The sequence below is a fragment of the Heterodontus francisci genome, unplaced genomic scaffold (assembly GCF_036365525.1).
Source record: "Heterodontus francisci isolate sHetFra1 unplaced genomic scaffold, sHetFra1.hap1 HAP1_SCAFFOLD_764, whole genome shotgun sequence".
Taxonomy (NCBI): domain Eukaryota; kingdom Metazoa; phylum Chordata; class Chondrichthyes; order Heterodontiformes; family Heterodontidae; genus Heterodontus; species Heterodontus francisci.
The window spans coordinates 182,927-200,187 of NW_027140478.1; the positions used below are offsets into that span (position 1 = coordinate 182,927).

The 17,261-nt window shown below is 47.1% G+C and overlaps 1 protein-coding gene across 1 annotated transcript in view; it reads right to left on the reverse strand.

Moving 5' to 3' along the window:
• The window catches only part of LOC137359971 (glutamate receptor ionotropic, kainate 5-like), a gene marked incomplete at its 3' end in the record, with an annotated part of 260,230 nt that overhangs the window by 154,080 nt on the left and 88,889 nt on the right, over positions 1 to 17,261 (reverse strand). The window lies entirely within an intron of this gene.

Consider the following 17,261-nt stretch of genomic DNA (forward strand, 5'->3'; position numbering starts at 1 on the left):
TGTCTACAGAGACCAACACTGTCTCTACAGAACAGCACTGTCTACAGAGACCAACACTGTCTCTACAGAACAGCACTGTCTACAGAGACCAACACTGTCTCTACAGAACAGCACTGTCTACAGAGACCAACACTGTCTCTACAGAACAGCACTGTCTACAGAGACCAACACCGTCTCTACAGAACAGCACTGTCCACAGAGAGCAACGCTGTCTCTACAGAACAGCACTGTCTACAGAGACCAACACTGTCTCTACAGAACAACACTGTCTCTACAGAACAGCACTGTCTACAGAGACTAACACTGTCTCTACAGAACAGCACTGTCTACAGAGACCAACACTGTCTCTACAGAACAGCACTGTCTACAGAGACCAACACTGTCTCTACAGAACAGCACTGTCTACAGAGACCAACACTGTCTCTACAGAACAGCACTGTCTACAGAGACCAACACTGTCTCTACAGAACAGCACTGTCTACAGAGACCAACACTGTCTCTACAGAACAGCACTGTCTACAGAGACCAACACTGTCTCTACAGAACAGCACTGTCTACAGAGACCAACACAGTCTCTACAGAACAGCACTGTCTACAGAGACCAACACTGTCTCTACAGAACAGCACTGTCTACAGAGACCAACACTGTCTCGACAGAACAGCACTGTCTACAGAGACCAACACTGTCTCTACAGAACAACACTGTCTCTACAGAACAGCACTGTCTACAGAGCAAAACACTGTCTCTACAGAACAGCACTGTCTATAGAGACCAACACTGTCTCTACAGAACAGCACTGTCTACAGAGACTAACACTGTCTCTACAGAACAGCACTGTCTACAGAGACCAACACTGTCTCTACAGAACAGCACTGTCTATAGAGACCAACACTGTCTCTACAGAACAGCACTGTCTACAGAGACCAACACTGTCTCTACAGAACAGCACTGTCTACAGAGACCAACACTGTCTCTACAGAACAGCACTGTCTACAGAGACCAACACTGTCTCTACAGAACAGCACTGTCTACAGAGACCAACACTGTCTCTACAGAACAGCACTGTCTATAGAGACCAACACTGTCTCTACAGAACAGCACTGTCTACAGAGACCAACACTGTCTCTACAGAACAACACTGTCTCTACAGAACAGCACTGTCTACAGAGACTAACACTGTCTCTACAGAACAGCACTGTCTACAGAGACCAACACTGTCTCTACAGAACAGCACTGTCTATAGAGACCAACACTGTCTCTACAGAACAGCACTGTCTACAGAGACCAACACTGTCTCTACAGAACAGCACTGTCTACAGAGACCAACACTGTCTCTACAGAACAGCACTGTCTACAGAGACCAACACTGTCTCTACAGAACAGCACTGTCTACAGAGACCAACACTGTTTCTACAGAACAGCACTGTCTACAGAGACCAACACTGTCTCTGCAGAACAGCACTGTCTCTACAGAACAGCACTGTCTACAGAGACCAACACTGTCTCTACAGAACAGCACTGTCTACAGAGACCAACACTGTTTCTACAGAACAGCACTGTCTACAGAGACCAACACTGTATCTACAGAACAGCATTGTCGACAGAGACCAACACTGTCTCTACAGAACAGCACTGTCTACAGAGACCAACACTGTCTCTACAGAACAGCACTGTCTACAGAGACCAACACTGTCTCTACAGAACAGCACTGTCTACAGAGACCAACACTGTCTCTACAGAACAGCACTGTCTACAGAGACCAACACTGTCTCTACAGAACAGCACTGTCTACAGAGACCAACACTGTCTCTACAGAACAGCACTGTCTACAGAGACCAACACTGTCTCTACAGAACAGCACTGTCTACAGAGACCAACACTGTCTCTACAGAACAGCACTGTCTACAGAGACCAACACAGTCTCTACAGAACAGCACTGTCTACAGAGACCAACACTGTCTCTACAGAACAGCACTGTCTACAGAGACCAACACTGTCTCTACAGAACAGCACTGTCTACAGAGACCAACACTGTCTCTACAGAACAGCACTGTCTACAGAGACCAACACTGTCTCTACAGAACAGCACTGTCTACAGAGACCAACACTGTCTCTACAGAACAGCACTGTCTACAGAGACCAACACTGTCTCCACAGAACAGCACTGTCTATAGAGACCAACACTGTCTCTACAGAACAGCACTGTCTATAGAGACCAACGCTGTCTCTACAGAACAACACTGTCCACAGAGAGCAACGCTGTTTCTACAGAACAGCACTGTCTACAGAGACCAACACTGTCTCTACAGAACAGCACTGTCTCTACAGAACAGCACTGTCTACAGAGACCAACACTGTCTCTACAGAACAGCACTGTCTACAGAGACCAACACTGTTTCTACAGAACAGCACTGTCTACAGAGACCAACACTGTCTCTACACAACAGCACTGTCTACAGAGACCAACACTGTCTCTACAGAACAGCACTGTCTACAGAGACCAACACTGTCTCTACAGAACAGCACTGTCTATAGAGACCAACACTGTTTCTACAGAACAGCACTGTCTACAGAGACCAACACTGTCTCTACAGAACAGCACTGTCTATAGAGACCAACACTGTTTCTACAGAACAGCACTGTCTACAGAGACCAACACTGTCTCTACAGAACAGCACTGTCTACAGAGACCAACACTGTCTCTACAGAACAGCACTGTCTATAGAGACCAACACACTCTACAGAGACCGACACTGTCTATAGAGACCAACACACTCTACAGAGACCAACACTGTCTCTACAGAACAGCACTGTCTATAGAGACCAACACTGTCTCTACAGAACAGCACTGTCTACAGAGACCAACACTGTCTCTACAGAACAGCACTGTCTACAGAGACCAACACTGTCTCTACAGAACAGCACTGTCTATAGAGACCAACACTGTTTCTACAGAACAGCACTGTCTACAGAGACCAACACTGTCTCTACAGAACAGCACTGTCTATAGAGACCAACACTGTCTCTACAGAACAGCACTGTCTACAGAGACCAACACTGTTTCTACAGAACAGCACTGTCTACAGAGACCAACACTGTTTCTACAGAACAGCACTGTCTCTGCAGAACAGCACTGTCTATAGAGACCAACAGTGTTTCTACAGAACAGCACTGTCTCTGCAGAACAGCACTGTCTATAGAGACCAACACTGTCTCTACAGAACAGCACTGTCTACAGAGACCAACACTATCGACAGAGACCAACACACTCTACAGAGACCAACACACTCTACAGAGACCAACACACTCTACAGAGACCAACACACTCTACAGAGACCAACACTCTCTACAGAGACCAACACTCTCTACAGAGACCAACACACTCGACAGAGACCAACACACTCGACAGAGACCAACACACTCTCTAGAGACCAACACTCTCTAGAGACCAACACTCTCTACAGAGACCAACACTCTCTACAGAGACCAACACTCTCTACAGAGACAAACACTCTCTACAGAGACAAACACTCTCTACAGAGACAAACACTCTCTACAGAGACAAACACTCTCTACAGAGACAAACACTCTCTACAGAGACTAACACTCTCTACAGAGACTAACACTCTCTACAGAGACTAACACTCTCTACAGAGACTAACACTCTCTACAGAGACTAACACTCTCTACAGAGACTAACACTCTCTACAGAGACTAACACGCCAAATAGAGATAAATATTGCCTATTTACAAACACTGTCCATGGAGCCAACAGTCAATATAGAGACAAACACAGAAAATACAGAACAACAGAGTCCATGGAGTGCAACACTGTCTCTACAGAACAGCACTGTCTATAGAGACCAACACTGTCGCTACAGAACAGCAATGGCTATAGAGACAAACACTGTCTACATAGAACTACATTGCCCATCAACACCAGAACTGCCGAGAGAGAACAACATAGCTGATAGTGACCAATAGTGTCTATACAGACTAACACTGCCTCTAGGAACCAATACTGCCTATAATGAATAGCACTGTCTATAGAGACCAACATTGTGTGCAGAAAAAACGCACTACCTATAGATAACAACACGGTCCAAACAGAACAATAATGTCTATAGAGACCAACAATGCCTACAGAAATCAACACTGCCTATAGAAACCAACACTACCAAGAGAAAACAACACTGCCGATAGAAAACAATACGGCCGAGAGAGACCAACAGTGTCCACAGAGACCAACACAGCCCAGAGAGATCAACACGATCTACAGAGACCAACACTGCCCATAGAGATCAACACTATCTACAGAGACCAACACTGCCCAGAGAGATCAACACAATCTACAAAAACCAACACTGCCCATAGAGACCAACACTATCTACAGAGACCAACACTGCCCATAGAGATCAACACTATCTACAGAGACCGACACTGACCATAGAGACCAACACTATCTACAAAGACCAACACTGCCCATAGAGACCAACACTGCCCATAGAGACCAACACTGCCCATAGAGACCAACACTGCCCATAGAGACCAACACTGACCATAGAGACCAACACAATCTACAAAGACCAACACTGCCCATAGAGACCAACACTGCCCATAGAGACCAACACTGACCATAGAGACCAACACAATCTACAAAGACCAACACTGCCCATAGAGACCAACACTATCTAAACAGACCAACACTATCGACAGAGACGAACACTATCTACAAAAACCAACACTGCCCAAAGAGACCAACACTATCTACAGAGACCAACACTGCCCAGAGAGATCAACACAATCTACAGAGACCAACACTGCCCAGAGAGATCAACACAATCTACAAAGACCAACACTGCCCAAAGAGACCAACACTATCTACACAGACCAACACTGCCCAGAGAGATCAACACAATCTACAAAGACCAACACTGCCCATAGAGACCAACACTATCTAAACAGACCAACACTGCCCATAGAGACCAACTCTATCTACAGAGACCAACACTGCCTATAGAAACCAACACTACCAAGAGAAAACAACACTGCCGATAGAAAACAATACGGCCGAGAGAGACCAACAGTGTCCACAGAGACCAACACAGCCCAGAGAGATCAACACGATCTACAGAGACCAACACTGCCCATAGAGATCAACACTATCTACAGAGACCAACACTGCCCAGAGAGATCAACACAATCTACAAAAACCAACACTGCCCATAGAGACCAACACTATCTACAGAGACCGACACTGACCATAGAGATCAACACTATCTACAGAGACCGACACTGACCATAGAGACCAACACTATCTACAAAGACCAACACTGCCCATAGAGACCAACACTGCCCATAGAGACCAACACTGCCCATAGAGACCAACACTGACCATAGAGACCAACACTGACCATAGAGACCAACACAATCTACAAAGACCAACACTGCCCATAGAGACCAACACTGCCCATAGAGACCAACACTGCCCATAGAGACCAACACAATCTACAAAGACCAACACTGCCCATAGAGACCAACACTATCTAAACAGACCAACACTATCGACAGAGACGAACACTATCTACAAAAACCAACACTGCCCAAAGAGACCAACACTATCTACAGAGACCAACACTGCCCAGAGAGATCAACACAATCTACAAAGACCAACACTGCCCAAAGAGACCAACACTATCTACACAGACCAACACTGCCCAGAGAGATCAACACAATCTACAAAGACCAACACTGCCCAAAGAGACCAACACTATCTACACAGACCAACACTGCCCAGAGAGATCAACACAATCTACAAAGACCAACACTGCCCATAGAGACCAACACTATCTAAACAGACCAACACTGCCCATAGAGACCAACTCTATCTACAGAGACCAACACTGCCTATAGAAACCAACACTACCAAGAGAAAACAACACTGCCGATAGAAAACAATACGGCCGAGAGAGACCAACAGTGTCCACAGAGACCAACACAGCCCAGAGAGATCAACACGATCTACAGAGACCAACACTGCCCATAGAGATCAACACTATCTACAGAGACCAACACTGCCCAGAGAGATCAACACAATCTACAAAAACCAACACTGCCCATAGAGATCAACACAATCTACAAAGACCAACACTGCCCATAGAGATCAACACTATCTACAGAGACCGACACTGACCATAGAGACCAACACTATCTACAAAGACCAACACTGCCCATAGAGACCAACACTGCCCATAGAGACCAACACTGCCCATAGAGACCAACACTGCCCATAGAGACCAACACTGCCCATAGAGACCAACACTGACCATAGAGACCAACACAATCTACAAAGACCAACACTGCCCAAAGAGACCAACACTATCTACACAGACCAACACTATCGACAGAGACCAACACTATCTACAGAGACCAACACTGCCCATAGAGACCAACACTATCTAAACAGACCAACACTATCGACAGAGACCAACACTATCTACAGAGACCAACACTGCCCATAGAGACCAACACGATCTGCAGAGACCGACACTGCCCATAGAGACCAACACTATCTACAGAGACCAACACTGCCCATAGAGACCAACACGATCTGCAGAGACCGACACTGCCCATAGAGACCAACACTATCTACAAAGACCAACACTGCCCATAGAGACCAACACTATCTAAACAGACCAACACTATCTACAGAGACCAACACTGCCCATAGAGACCAACACTATCTACAAAGACCAACACTGCCCAAAGAGACCAACACTATCTACAGAGACCAACACTATCTACAGAGACCAACACTGCCCATAGAGACCAACACTATCTACAGATACCAACACTGACCATAGAGATCAACACTATCTACAGAGACCAACACTGCCCATAGAGACCAACACTATCTAAACAGACCAACACTGCCCAGAGAGACCAACACAATCTACAAAGACCAACACTGCCCCAAGAGACCAACACAATCTACAAAGACCAACACTGCCCATAGAGATCAACACTATCGACAGAGACCAACACTGCCCAGAGAGACCAACACTATCTACAGAGACCAACACTGCCCATAGAGACCAACACTATCTACAGAGACCAACACTATCTACAGAGACCAACACTGACCATAGAGATCAACACTATCTACAGAGACCAACACTGCCCATAGAGACCAACACTATCTAAACAGACCAACACTGCCCAGAGAGACCAACACAATCTACAAAGACCAACACTGCCCCAAGAGACCAACACAATCTACAAAGACCAACACTGCCCATAGAGATCAACACGATCTACAGAGACCAACACAATCGACAGAGACCAACACGATCGACAGAGACCAACACGATCGACAGAGACCAACACGATCGACAGAGACCAACACGATCGACAGAGACCAACACGATCGACAGAGACCAACACGATCGACAGAGACCAACACGATCGACAGAGACCAACACGATCGACAGAGACCAACACGATCGACAGAGACCAACACTGCCCATAGAGACCAACACGATCGACAGAGACCGACACTGACCATGGAGATCAACACAATCTACAGAGACCAACACTGCCCATAGAGATCAACACGATCTACAGAGACCGACACTGCCCATAGAGACCAACACTATCCAAACAGACCAACACTGACCATAGAGACCAACACTATCTAAACAGACCAACACTATCGACAGAGACGAACACTATCTACAAAAACCAACACTGCCCAAAGAGACCAACACTGCCCAAAGAGACCAACACTGCCCAAAGAGACCAACACTGCCCAAAGAGACCAACACTTCCCAAAGAGACCAACACTGCCCAAAGAGACCAACACTGCCCAAAGAGACCAACACTGCCCAAAGAGACCAACACTGCCCAAAGAGACCAACACTGCCCAAAGAGACCAACACTGCCCAAAGAGACCAACACTATCTACAGAGACCAACACTATCTACAGAGACCAACACTATCTACAGAGACCAACACTATCTACAGAGACCAACACTATCTACAGAGACCAACACTGCCCAGAGAGACCAACACAATCTACAAAGACCAACACAATCTACAAAGACCAACACTGCCCAGAGAGACCAACACTGCCCATAGAGATCAACACAATCTACAAAGACCAACACTGCCCAGAGAGACCAACACTGCCCATAGAGATCAACACAATCTACAAAGACCAACACTGCCCATAGAGATCAACACTATCTACAAAGACCAACACTGCCCAAAGAGACCAACACTGCCCAAAGAGACCAACACTGCCCAAAGAGACCAACACTATCTACAGAGACCAACACTATCTACAGAGACCAACACTATCTACAGAGACCAACACTATCTACAGAGACCAACACTATCTACAGAGACCAACACTGCCCATAGAGATCAACACAATCTACAAAGACCAACACTGCCCAGAGAGACCAACACTGCCCATAGAGATCAACACAATCTACAAAGACCAACACTGCCCATAGAGATCAACACTATCTACAAAGACCAACACTGCCCAAAGAGACCAACACTGCCCAAAGAGACCAACACTGCCCAAAGAGACCAACACTGCCCAAAGAGACCAACACTGCCCAAAGAGACCAACACTGCCCAAAGAGACCAACACTGCCCAAAGAGACCAACACTGCCCAAAGAGACCAACACTATCTACAGAGACCAACACTATCTACAGAGACCAACACTATCTACAGAGACCAACACTATCTACAGAGACCAACACTATCTACAGAGACCAACACTATCTACAGAGACCAACACTATCTACAGAGACCAACACTGCCCATAGAGATCAACACAATCTACAAAGACCAACACTGACCATAGAGACCAACACTGCCCATAGAGATCAACACAATCTACAAAGACCAACACTGCCCAGAGAGACCAACACTGCCCATAGAGATCAACACAATCTACAAAGACCAACACTGCCCATAGAGATCAACACTATCTACAAAGACCAACACTGCCCAAAGAGACCAACACTGCCCAAAGAGACCAACACTGCCCAAAGAGACCAACACTATCTACAGAGACCAACACTATCTACAGAGACCAACACTGCCCAAAGAGACCAACACTGCCCAAAGAGACCAACACTGCCCAAAGAGACCAACACTGCCCAAAGAGACCAACACTGCCCAAAGAGACCAACACTGCCCAAAGAGACCAACACTATCTACAGAGACCAACACTATCTACAGAGACCAACACTATCTACAGAGACCAACACTATCTACAGAGACCAACACTATCTACAGAGACCAACACTGCCCAGAGAGACCAACACAATCGACAAAGACCAACACAATCTACAAAGACCAACACTGACCATAGAGACCAACACTGACCATAGAGATCAACACAATCTACAAAGACCAACACTGCCCAGAGACCAACACTGCCCATAGAGATCAACACAATCTACAAAGACCAACACTGCCCATAGAGATCAACACTATCTACAGAGACCAACACTGCCCATAGAGATCAACACAATCTACAAAGACCAACACTGCCCAAAGAGACCAACACTGCCCAAAGAGACCAACACTGCCCAAAGAGACCAACACTATCTACAGAGACCAACACTATCTACAGAGACCAACACTATCTACAGAGACCAACACTGCCCAGAGAGACCAACACAATCTACAAAGACCAACACTGACCATAGAGACCAGCACTGCCCATAGAGATCAACACAATCTACAAAGACCAACACTGCCCAGAGAGACCAACACTGCCCATAGAGATCAACACAATCTACAAAGACCAACACTGCCCATAGAGATCAACACTATCTACAGAGACCAACACTGCCCATAGAGACCAACACTGCCCAAAGAGACCAACACTGCCCAAAGAGACCAACACTATCTGCAGAGACCAACACTATCTGCAGAGACCAACACTATCTGCAGAGACCAACACTATCTGCAGAGACCAACACTATCTGCAGAGACCAACACTATCTGCAGAGACCAACACTATCTACAGAGACCAACACTATCTACAGAGACCAACACTATCTACAGAGACCAACACTATCTACAGAGACCAACACTATCTACAGAGACCAACACTATCTAGAGACCAACACTATCTACAGAGACCAACACTATCTACAGAGACCAACACTATCTACAGAGACCAACACTATCTACAGAGACCAACACTGCCCAAAGAGACCAACACTGCCCAAAGAGACCAACACTGCCCAAAGAGACCAACACTGCCCAAAGAGACCAACACTGCCCAAAGAGACCAACACTGCCCAAAGAGACCAACACTGCCCAAAGAGACCAACACTGCCCAAAGAGACCAACACTGCCCAAAGAGACCAACACTGCCCAAAGAGACCAACACTGCCCAAAGAGACCAACACTGCCCAAAGAGACCAACACTATCTACAGAGACCAACACTATCTACAGAGACCAACACTATCTACAGAGACCAACACTATCTACAGAGACCAACACTGCCCAGAGAGACCAACACAATCGACAAAGACCAACACAATCTACAAAGACCAACACTGACCATAGAGACCAACACAATCTACAAAGACCAACACTGCCCAGAGACCAACACTGCCCATAGAGATCAACACAATCTACAAAGACCAACACTGCCCATAGAGATCAACACTATCTACAGAGACCAACACTGCCCATAGAGATCAACACAATCTACAAAGACCAACACTGCCCAAAGAGACCAACACTGCCCAAAGAGACCAACACTATCTACAGAGACCAACACTATCTACAGAGACCAACACTATCTACAGAGACCAACACTGCCCAGAGAGACCAACACAATCTACAAAGACCAACACTGACCATAGAGACCAACACTGCCCATAGAGATCAACACAATCTACAAAGACCAACACTGCCCAGAGAGACCAACACTGCCCATAGAGATCAACACAATCTACAAAGACCAACACTGCCCATAGAGATCAACACTATCTACAGAGACCAACACTGCCCATAGAGATCAACACAATCTACAAAGACCAACACTGCCCAAAGAGACCAACACTGCCCAAAGAGACCAACACTATCTGCAGAGACCAACACTATCTGCAGAGACCAACACTATCTACAGAGACCAACACTATCTACAGAGACCAACACTATCTACAGAGACCAACACTATCTACAGAGACCAACACTATCTACAGAGACCAACACTATCTACAGAGAACAACACTATCTACAGAGACCAACACTATCTAGAGACCAACACTATCTACAGAGACCAACACTATCTACAGAGACCAACACTATCTACAGAGACCAACACTATCTACAGAGACCAACACTGCCCAGAGAGACCAACACTGCCCAGAGAGACCAACACTGCCCAGAGAGACCAACACAATCTACAAAGACCAACACTGACCATAGAGACCAACAATGCCCATAGAGATCAACACAATCTACAAAGACCAACACTGCCCAGAGAGACCAACACTGCCCAGAGAGATCAACACAATCTACAAAGACCAACACTGCCCATAGAGATCAACACAATCTACAAAGACCAACACTGACCATAGAGACCAACACTATCTACAGAGACCAACACTGCCCATAGAGATCAACACAATCTACAGAGACCGACATTGCCCATACATATCAACACAATCTACAGAGACCAACACTGCCCAAAGAGATCAACACAATCTACAAAGACCAACACTGCCCATAGAGATCAACACTATCTACAGAGACCAACACTGCCCATAGAGATCAACACTATCTACAGAGACCAACACTGCCCATAGAGATCAACACTGCCCATAGAGATCAACACTGCCCATAGAGATCAACACAATCTACAGAGACCGACATTGCCCATACATATCAACACAATCTACAGAGACCAACACTGCCCAAAGAGATCAACACAATCTACAAAGACCAACACTGCCCATAGAGATCAACACTATCTGCAGAGACCAACACTGCCCATAGAGACCAACACTATCTACAGAGACCAACACTGCCCATAGAGACCAACACTATCGACAGAGACGAACACTATCTACAAAAACCAACACTGCCCAAAGAGACCAACACTGCCCAAAGAGACCAACACTGCCCAAAGAGACCAACACTGCCCAAAGAGACCAACACTGCCCAAAGAGACCAACACTGCCCAAAGAGACCAACACTGCCCAAAGAGACCAACACTGCCCAAAGAGACCAACACTGCCCAAAGAGACCAACACTGCCCAAAGAGACCAACACTATCTACAGAGACCAACACTATCTACAGAGACCAACACTATCTACAGAGACCAACACTGCCCAGAGAGACCAACACTGCCCAGAGAGACCAACACTGCCCAGAGAGACCAACACTGCCCAGAGAGACCAACACTGCCCAGAGAGACCAACACTGACCATAGAGACCAACACTGCCCATAGAGATCAACACAATCTACAAAGACCAACACTGCCCAGAGAGACCAACACTGCCCATAGAGATCAACACAATCTACAAAGACCAACACTGCCCATAGAGACCAACACTGCCCAAAGAGACCAACACTGCCCAAAGAGACCAACACTGCCCAAAGAGACCAACACTGCCCAAAGAGACCAACACTGCCCAAAGAGACCAACACTGCCCAAAGAGACCAACACTGCCCAAAGAGACCAACACTGCCCAAAGAGACCAACACTGCCCAAAGAGACCAACACTGCCCAAAGAGACCAGCACTGCCCAAAGAGACCAACACTGCCCAAAGAGACCAACACTGCCCAAAGAGACCAACACTGCCCAAAGAGACCAACACTGCCCAAAGAGACCAACACTGCCCAAAGAGACCAACACTGCCCAAAGAGACCAACACTATCTACAGAGACCAACACTATCTACAGAGACCAACACTATCTACAGAGACCAACACTGCCCAGAGAGACCAACACTGCCCATAGAGATCAACACAATCTACAAAGACCAACACTGCCCAGAGAGACCAACACTGCCCATAGAGATCAACACAATCTACAAAGACCAACACTGCCCATAGAGATCAACACTATCTACAGAGACCAACACTGCCCATAGAGATCAACACAATCTACAAAGACCAACACTGCCCAAAGAGACCAACACTGCCCAAAGAGACCAACACTGCCCAAAGAGACCAACACTATCTACAGAGACCAACACTATCTACAGAGACCAACACTATCTACAGAGACCAACACTATCTACAGAGACCAACACTATCTACAGAGACCAACACTGCCCATAGAGATCAACACAATCTACAAAGACCAACACTGCCCAGAGAGACCAACACTGCCCATTGAGATCAACACAATCTACAAAGACCAACACTGACCATAGAGACCAACACTATCTTCAGAGACCGACACTGCCCATAGAGATCAACACAATCTACAGAGACCGACATTGCCCATACATATCAACACAATCTACAGAGACCAACACTGCCCAAAGAGATCAACACAATCTACAAAGACCAACACTGCCCATAGAGATCAACACTATCTACAGAGACCAACACTGCCCATAGAGATCAACACTGCCCATAGAGATCAACACAATCTACAAAGACCAACACTGCCCAGAGAGACCAACACTGCCCATAGAGATCAACACCATCTACAAAGACCAACACTGACCATAGAGACCAACACTATCTACAGAGACCGACACTGCCCATAGAGATCAACACAATCTACAGAGACCGACATTGCCCATAGAGATCAACACAATCTATAGAGACCAACACTGCCCATAGAGATCAACACTATCTACAGAGACCAACACTGCCCATAGAGATCAACACTATCTACAGAGACCAACACTATCTACAGAGACCAACACTGCCCAAAGAGATCAACACAAACTACAGAGACCAACACTGCCCATAGAGATCAACACTATCTACAGAGACCAACACTGCCCATAGAGATCAACACTATCTACAGAGACCAACACTATCTACAGAGACCAACACTGCCCATAGAGATCAACACTATCGACAGAGACCAACACTATCGACAGAGACCAACACTATCGACAGAGACCAACACTATCTACAGAGACCAACACTATCGACAGAGACCAACACTATCTACAGAGACCAACACTATCGACAGAGACCAACACTATCGACAGAGACCAACACTATCGACAGAGACCAACACTATCGACAGAGACCAACACTATCGACAGAGACCAACACTATCGACAGAGACCAACACACTCTACAGAGACCAACACTATCTACAGAGACCAACACTATCTACAGAGACCAACACTATCGACAGAGACCAACACTATCGACAGAGACCAACACTATCGACAGAGACCAACACTATCGACAGAGACCAACACTATCGACAGAGACCAACACTATCTACAGAGACCAACACTGCCCAGAGACCAACACTGCCCAGAGACCAACACTGCCCAGAGACCAACACTGCCCAGAGACCAACACTGCCCAGAGACCAACACTGCCCAGAGACCAACACTGCCCAGAGACCAACACTATCTACAGAGACCAACACTATCTACAGAGACCAACACTATCTACAGAGACCAACACTGCCCAAAGACACCAACACTGCCCAAAGACACCAACACTGCCCAAAGACACCAACACTGCCCAAAGACACCAACACTATCTACAGAGACCAACACTGCCCACAGAGACCAACACTGCCCACAGAGACCAACACTGCCCACAGAGACCAACACTGCCCACAGAGACCAACACTGCCCACAGAGACCAACACTGCCCACAGAGACCAACACTGCCCACAGAGACCAACACTGCCCACAGAGACCAACACTACCCACAGAGACCAACACTGCCCACAGAGACCAACACTATCTACAGAGACCAACACTGCCCACAGAGACCAACACTGCCCACAGAGACCAACACTGCCCACAGAGACCAACACTGCCCACAGAGACCAACACTGCCCACAGAGACCAACACTACCTACAGAGACCAACACTACCTCCAGAGACCAACACTGCCCAGAGAGACCAACACAATCTACAAAGACCAACACTGACCATAGAGACCAACACTGCCCATAGAGATCAACACAATCTACAAAGACCAACACTGCCCAGAGAGACCAACACTGCCCAGAGAGACCAACACTGCCCAGAGAGACCAACACTGCCCAGAGAGACCAACACTGCCCAGAGAGACCAACACTGCCCATAGAGATCAACACAATCTACAGAGACCAACACAATCTACAGAGACCAACACTGCCCATAGAGATCAACACAATCTACAAAGACCAACACTGCCCAAAGAGACCAACACTGCCCAAAGAGACCAACACTGCCCAAAGAGACCAACACTGCCCAAAGAGACCAACACTGCCCAAAGAGACCAACACTGCCCAAAGAGACCAACACTGCCCAAAGAGACCAACACTGCCCAAAGAGACCAACACTGCCCAAAGAGACCAACACTGCCCAGAGAGACCAACACAATCTACAAAGACCAACACTGACCATAGAGACCAACACTGACCATAGAGATCAACACAATCTACAAAGACCAACACTGCCCAGAGAGACCAACACTGCCCAGAGAGACCAACACTGCCCAGAGAGACCAACACTGCCCAGAGAGACCAACACTGCCCAGAGAGACCAACACTGCCCAGAGAGACCAACACTGCCCAGAGAGACCAACACTGCCCAGAGAGACCAACACTGCCCAGAGAGACCAACACTGCCCAGAGAGACCAACACTGCCCATAGAGATCAACACAATCTACAAAGACCAACACTGCCCATAGAGATCAACACTATCTACAGAGACCAACACTGCCCATAGAGATCAACACAATCTACAAAGACCAACACTGCCCAAAGAGACCAACACTGCCCAAAGAGACCAACACTATCTACAGAGACCAACACTATCTACAGAGACCAACACTATCTACAGAGACCAACACTGCCCAGAGAGACCAACACAATCTACAAAGACCAACACTGCCCAGAGAGACCAACACTGCCCAGAGAGACCAACACTGCCCATAGAGATCAACACAAACTACAAAGACCAACACTGCCCATAGAGATCAACACTATCTTCAGAGACCAACACTGCCCATAGAGATCAACACAATCTACAGAGACCGACATTGCCCATACATATCAACACAATCTACAGAGACCAACACTGCCCAAAGAGATCAACACAATCTACAAAGACCAACACTGACCATAGAGACCAACACTATCTTCAGAGACCAACACTGCCCATAGAGATCAACACAATCTACAGAGACCGACATTGCCCATACATATCAACACAATCTACAGAGACCAACACTGCCCAAAGAGATCAACACAATCTACAAAGACCAACACTGCCCATAGAGATCAACACTATCTACAGAGACCAACACTGCCCATAGAGATCAACACAATCTACAAAGACCAACACTGCCCAGAGAGACCAACACTGCCCATAGAGATCAACACAATCTACAAAGACCAACACTGCCCATAGAGATCAACACAATCTACAAAGACCAACACTGCCCATAGAGATCAACACAATCTACAAAGACCAACACTGCCCATAGAGATCAACACAATCTACAGAGACCGACACTGCCCAAAGAGATCAACACAATCTACAAAGACCAACACTGCCCATAGAGATCAACACTATCCACAGAGACCAACACTGCCCAGAGACCAACACTGCCCAGAGACCAACACTGCCCAGAGACCAACACTGCCCAGAGACCAACACTGCCCAGAGACCAACACTGCCCAGAGACCAACACTGCCCCGAGACCAACACTGCCCCGAGACCAACACTGCCCCGAGACCAACACTGCCCCGAGACCAACACTGCCCAAAGAGATCAACACAATCTACAAAGACCAACACTGCCCATAGAGATCAACACTATCCACAGAGACCAACACTGCCCAGAGACCAACACTGCCCAGAGACCAACACTGCCCAGAGACCAACACTGCCCAGAGACCAACACTGCCCAGAGACCAACACTGCCCAGAGACCAACACTGCCCAGAGACCAACACTGCCCAGAGACCAACACTATCTACAGAGACCAACACTACCTACAGAGACCAACACTACCTACAGAGACCAACACTGCCCAGAGAGACCAACACTACCTACAGAGACC